This window comes from Silurus aristotelis (genome assembly GCF_946808225.1).
Source record: "Silurus aristotelis genome assembly, chromosome: 20".
NCBI lineage: Eukaryota > Metazoa > Chordata > Actinopteri > Siluriformes > Siluridae > Silurus > Silurus aristotelis.
Window position 1 is genome coordinate 4,498,048 of NC_139593.1, and position 6,116 is coordinate 4,504,163.

General features: G+C 36.3%; 1 long non-coding RNA gene across 1 annotated transcript; it reads right to left on the reverse strand.

The window, feature by feature from the left end:
• Window positions 1-7: 7 nt before the first annotated feature.
• LOC310715844 lies at window positions 8-2,968 on the reverse strand. Its single transcript, XR_014530416.1, has 3 exons — window positions 2,841-2,968; window positions 1,001-1,246; window positions 8-346 (listed from the first exon to the last, which is right to left on the reverse strand). It is a non-coding gene; the product is annotated as an uncharacterized lncRNA (long non-coding RNA).
• Between the last annotated feature and the right edge of the window lie 3,148 nt (window positions 2,969-6,116).

Below are 6,116 nucleotides of genomic sequence, written 5' to 3' on the forward strand. Positions count from 1 at the left end.
GAAGACAAACTGTGAATCAATTTATTTAAAACATTAGTCTTTTACGGTGCTCAAGACCAAAAAACAAAAATGTATTTAAATAATTTGCAATCATAAAAGAAACATTTTCACCAGACGCTCCACAAAGGAGACGCCGAGAAGCAGCTGCAGATTTAAAAAGTCCATCGATTACAGCTGTTTATCCGTTCGTTCTTCTCTCTTTGAGCTGCAGTTCGGAGCGGACAGATTTCTTCATCACCTTCTGCAGGAGCCACGAGGCAGCATGGAGGCCCAGGAAAGCTCCGCCCGCCACCCACAACCAGTTCTTCCTTAGCCAGCTGGGGTTCTTCATCCTCAGTGAGCAGCTCTGAGAAGAGAGAGAGATGAAAATCATGATTAGACCTGTACGAGGTTAATGATCAAACCCTCTGTCTAAGGCTCTCAGCCATGTGATCGCCCCAGGGTTAGCTCCGCCCACTCAACTGCTCATAATCACTTTAGAATGAAATGTGTCCTAATCATATTTAGATGTAACATGAATGTTTTTTTTATTTGTTTGTTTTCTAATGTTTGTTTATTTAAATGTGTAAATTACATCTGGCCAAAAACAACATCTTTATGATGCACCAGATTTCTAAAGTATTTACAGAATCTGTCACAATATACAGCTCCGATAATCAACTGTCAAAGAAATGATAAAAAAGCTATGATAAAATAATGTATATAATTATTTATAATCATATTTCACATCGACAAAATAAATTATTAATAATGTACCAATAAATAATGGAGTCATTTAAAGCCTACAAACAATTAAATAAATCATATTATTACATCATATTATCAACCTAATAACATAATAATTACAATAAACTACTATAATGGAATTTTAATAAAGCAAATAAAATATAATACAAAATAAATTATAATGATTAACAACTAAAGTATTTTGCAGCTTGAACACAGATTAATTACAAATAATTATGTTGAAAAATAAAATAAATAATTATTAAAAGCTTACTTATCGTCTCGGTCTGTTACTCCTTCGTCTTGGTTCCACTCGTCTTCTTGCTGGGATCGGAGTTTGGAGGAGACACGTAGGACACGATGCCCGGCTCGGGAGGGGCGACGTCTTCTCTGTTCTGGCGCAGAAGCGGGTTCGATTTGATGTTGTACCAACCCCAGTGGATGAAGCCCAGACCTGAACCCATCACAATCAGAACCTTGTAGTTGTGCCAGAAGCTCTGGAGCTTGCTCATGGTCACGGCTGCAGGATGGAAACACAAGGAAAGAGGCGATTAATCGTGCAGCCCTAATTCCGAATAAAAAACTTTCACACCATCATTACATCCCACTCGTCATCTGGAGCGAGGCGCATTGCATTATGGGACTGTACTCAGGTTTCATCATTAATATGATGCTGCTCTTGTTTTGGTTTTTTTTGTTTTACGGGAACATGCAGAAACTGACTCTTATCTCTTGTTATATTCATATAAACCTGAATATTAACAACAATTCGAATCATTTAATTATATTTAGTAATTAATTTTATATACTAATTTCATATTTAATAAAATAACATTTAATATTTAATATAATTGCGTACCATAATATAATAATTATATTATACAATGTAATTTTTTTTATTATTTAAAAATTAAAATTTTATTATAATCATTTATTTAGATTATAATAAATAAGAAATTACATTATATAAATAATCTTTCTCCTGGTAAGTGGCAGCAGCTCAGTAGCGGAATGTTGGACTTCTGATCGGAAGGTCATGTGATGAAACCACAGCGCCACCAAGCTGCCGCTGTTGGGCCCCTGAGTAAAGCCCTTAACCCTAAATTGCTCAGCTGTATAACTACGATAAATGTAAGTCGCTCTGAATAAAAGGTGTCTGCCAAATATCATAAATGTAATTCAGACAGTTTCTACTTAATAACTAAATATTTAAATATTATTTATAGAATAAAGTTCCCTGATCACTTTATTATTGTTATAATCTAAACTATGATGTTTGCGGATGATATTGTGATTTGTGGTGAGAGTAGGGGGCAAGTGGAGAATTTAAATAATCAATTCATTATTTATATGATAAACTGATTTATAGTGATTTAATTATAATTTATAGTAGAGGTCGACTGATTCATCGGCGCTGATAGAACTACCATCAAAAAACTTTACCAATAGTTTTTCCGGGTTGCGTCAGCGCTGGAGCGGCCGCTGCCATTATACAGTACGAGAGCGGCCTCTAGAGGCGAATCACTGCCACCACATGTGACAAGTGAGACAAGTTCAAATGTAGCTTTTTTTTCTTCTTTTTTTTTTCCCCATTCATTTTGGATGTTACTGTTTTTATTTATTTGGAGTTTTACTTTTTGCTCACTTTGTATGAATGTCTTATTTTTCTTCATATTTCTTAATATAATAAATATATATTTATTTCATTATTTATTCAAAAGTGTTTTTTTTTTTTTTTTTTTAAACTATAGGTTGATTAAGCAGTTATCGGCAAGTATGGATATCGGTATCGATTAAATCGGTCGACCTCTAGAATATATTTAATTAGAATATTTTGATTAGTATTTAAAATGATTAGTACATTATAGTATGTCAATATTATTTACAGGGTATAGTTAATTATAAAACATTTTTAATTAGTATTTTCAGTATGTAGTTATAATAATTGATTTGTTTAATAGTATACAGTTAATTATAGTCATTACTTTTAGTATTTAGACGCGAATTATTCGCACTTATTTGGGCTTTGTTTACTTACATGATCCCAAAATATGTCTTTAATATAACTATATGTTTATTTTTTAAAAAGGAAACTGAATAAAATTCCAGCTCACCTTCAGTTTTCTGCTGCTTCAGAGGCAGCGGCCATCTTGGGGTCCTTCAAGCCAAATCACTTCCGCATTGCCAACAAGTCCCGCCTCCTGCAAAGGGATTGGTCAGTAGCTCCGCACGCGCTAATTCAAGTCAAGTCAAGTCAAGTTTATTTGTATAGCGCTTTTCACAACAGACATTGTCTCAAAGCAGCTTTACAGAAAACAACAGTGAAGGTGAATGGTGTGCGTTTGTCCCTGATGAGCAAGCCATGGCGACAGTGGCAAGGAAAAACTCCCTTAGATGATATGAGGAAGAAACCTTGAGAGGAACCAGACTCAAAGGGGAACCCATCCTCATATGGGTGACATCAAGAGTTTGGTCATAAATCTTTCAACAATTCACAGCTCGATGATTGGATGACTCTCAGCGGTGTGCACCAATCCAAGAGAAGAAGGCGGGGAATTCAAAAATACTTTATTTTATATTAAATAAAAAAAAAAAAACGCATTTATATTTATTTTTATGAATTTACATATCCGATCTACATTTTAAACGCTATGAAAAAGATTTTTGATCAATTAATAACTACTAATAATTCATATAATAATATTGTATTGACAGGCATTTGACTCGGGCACACTTTTCTCATAATATTAATAATAATTATAATAATAATAATAATAATAATAATAATAATAATAATAATAATAATAATAATAATAGCACCTTTAAAAGTAATATATCAAAGCGCTTGCCAGGCATAGAAGGAATAAAAGTAATAAGGAAACGAATAAGAAAATAATTATAATAAGAAAAATAAAATAAGTAAAGAAACATCACAGAATACATCACAAAATGATAAAGATCACATAGAAGACATCTTCAAAAAAGTTTTAAGAGCAGATTTAAAACACTAAACATCTAATCTCAGTAAAAGAGAATTCCACAGCTTTGGTGCATGTGATGAAAAAGCCCGATTTCATTATAAGTTGATATTTAACCCGATTCTAATTCGTGCTCATTCTAAGGAAGGATTTTTCAAAGAAAATAAACTCAAACGTGTAGACATTAAAAATTGTGTTGGGTCAAAATAAACAATTAAATGACCAGGATCGTTGCATAAAAACAAAAGGAACATGCACGATTCTTTTAAAAACCATAAAACAGCAGGAGTTTCCAAACTTTTCCCAGGCTTTGGATATAATTATGCACTAAATTTGAGTTTATGGGTCTTTTGAGAGTTGAGTGTTTTCCCATCTTTCTTAAAGCGTCTGTTGTACCGGTTTCAAACAGCAGATGGCGCCAAATCACCATTAAATATTATAGCGACCTCAGTGCCTGTGAACGTTGAAAATATCTGAATATAAATTCACACACACACACACGCGCGCACAAACACACACACACACACACGCACAAACGCACACACACACACACACACACACACACACTGATCTGAGGGAAATTTCATTTCATTAAATATTTGATCAGGTTTTTTCAGTCAAACAATAAATAAAAATGATAAATATTGAAATAGTGTGTAGGTACAGTGTGTATGTGTGTGTGTGTGTGTGTGTGTGTGTGTGTGTGTGTGTGTGTGTGTGTGTGTGTGTGTTGGTGGGAGGAATAAAGACATAGATAGCCTCAGTAAGTAACACACACCCTGTACATTCCAGGGCAAAGAAAAAGAGTCGAGTCAGCGAAATTGGCATTCGGTATTAGAAAAACAAGGAAGAAGTGTGTGAGCCTGTGTGTGAGCATGTGTGTGTTTGTGTGTGTGTGTGTGTGTGTGTGTGTGTGTGTGTAAGTGTGAGTGCATGTTTAAAAGAAGAAAGTGAGAAAAAGAATGCAAGAAAGAGAAAGAAAAGAGGCTCTGAAGTTGTTCGGTTAATCTCCATAATTTACTGTGCTTCCTGGGGACGTGTTTAATTTCAAAGCACCCCCCCCCCCCCCCCCAAAAAAAAAAAAGAAAAAAAAAAAAGAAAAAAAAGAACTCGAGCCATTTCATTTTTGATTCGGCACTCGGCATGCTGAGAAGGTGGAGGACCAGCGGTGCCCTGGGGCCGAACACATCTGTGGGAGCAACATCTGTGGCCACGGATAATAATGTCAAGCTCTCACTCATTTTCTCTTTTTTTCTGTCTCTCACACACACACACACACACACACACACACACACACACACACACACACACACACACACACACACACACACACACTCTTACTTAAGTTCATATAAAAGAAAAAACAAGGCTTATCAGGGTTCACGCTCTGGTTTAGGAACTCGGTGTGCTATGTTTTTGTCGAACGTTGGAAGAACGTCAGTCGGCTTTTTTTTTTTTTTCTTCCTTGTGAGTCGCTGGGTTCAGGGCAGCCAAGGCCAACAGTGTCTCTCACATGGCTCTGTTTGTGTGAACACAGCTGCACAACTGTTTTGGACAAGTGATCTCTTTCTCTCTCTCTTTCTTGTCCTTTCTCTCCTTCTCTCTATCCCTCAGCCATCATCGTTCCCACACATGAAACCTGATCAGGATTCCAAGCTGTACCCTCCAGGATCCGTCCCGAATCGAAGCGCCGCCTGCCGCCTCGCTCTCCCGCGTCCTCCTGCTTCCTCCTGCCCTCCGTCTTGCACAACCCAGATGTTTTCCCTACCTGCATTCGCATGTGAACAAGCGTGGACGTGATCATGGTGTAGGGTACGAATCCAGGAGCTGTTTTGGGATCCGGGTACAAAATTCTGTAGAGGATCGTTGTTTGTTCTTTGTGGTGCGTGTGGCAACAACGACTTCAGCACGATGGGAAACAACTGATGTTTCTGTGATGCTTATGTGGGATTTTGAGTGATTCTTCTATCGTGTCTCATTCATGGTCTGTCAAAGTCTTTTTATTTGGTAAAGAGAGTCTTTAAGGTTCTCATTCCTGGTTAGACACAGTTATTATGGTTCTTCCTTTTTATGTTGTCCAAATTTCTAAGGTTCACCCACTTGGTATGTCCAAATCATTAATGGTTCTCAATCTTGGTAGGTCAACATCTTCAAGGTTGTTCCTCTTGGTTAGTCCAGGTTATTAAGGATCTCTCTCTTAGTTAGGTTCAGTCATGAATGTTCTCCAGTTTGGCAAGTCCCATTTATTAAGGTTCTACCTTTTGGTTATTTCAGATCTTCAAGGTTCTTCTTATTGGTAAATCCCAGTTAATATAATTCATCCTCTTGGTAGATCCAGATTTTTAAGGTTCTCACTTTTGGTTAGTCCCATTTATTAAGGTTCTCCCTCCTGGTTAGATCCAGTTTTTAATG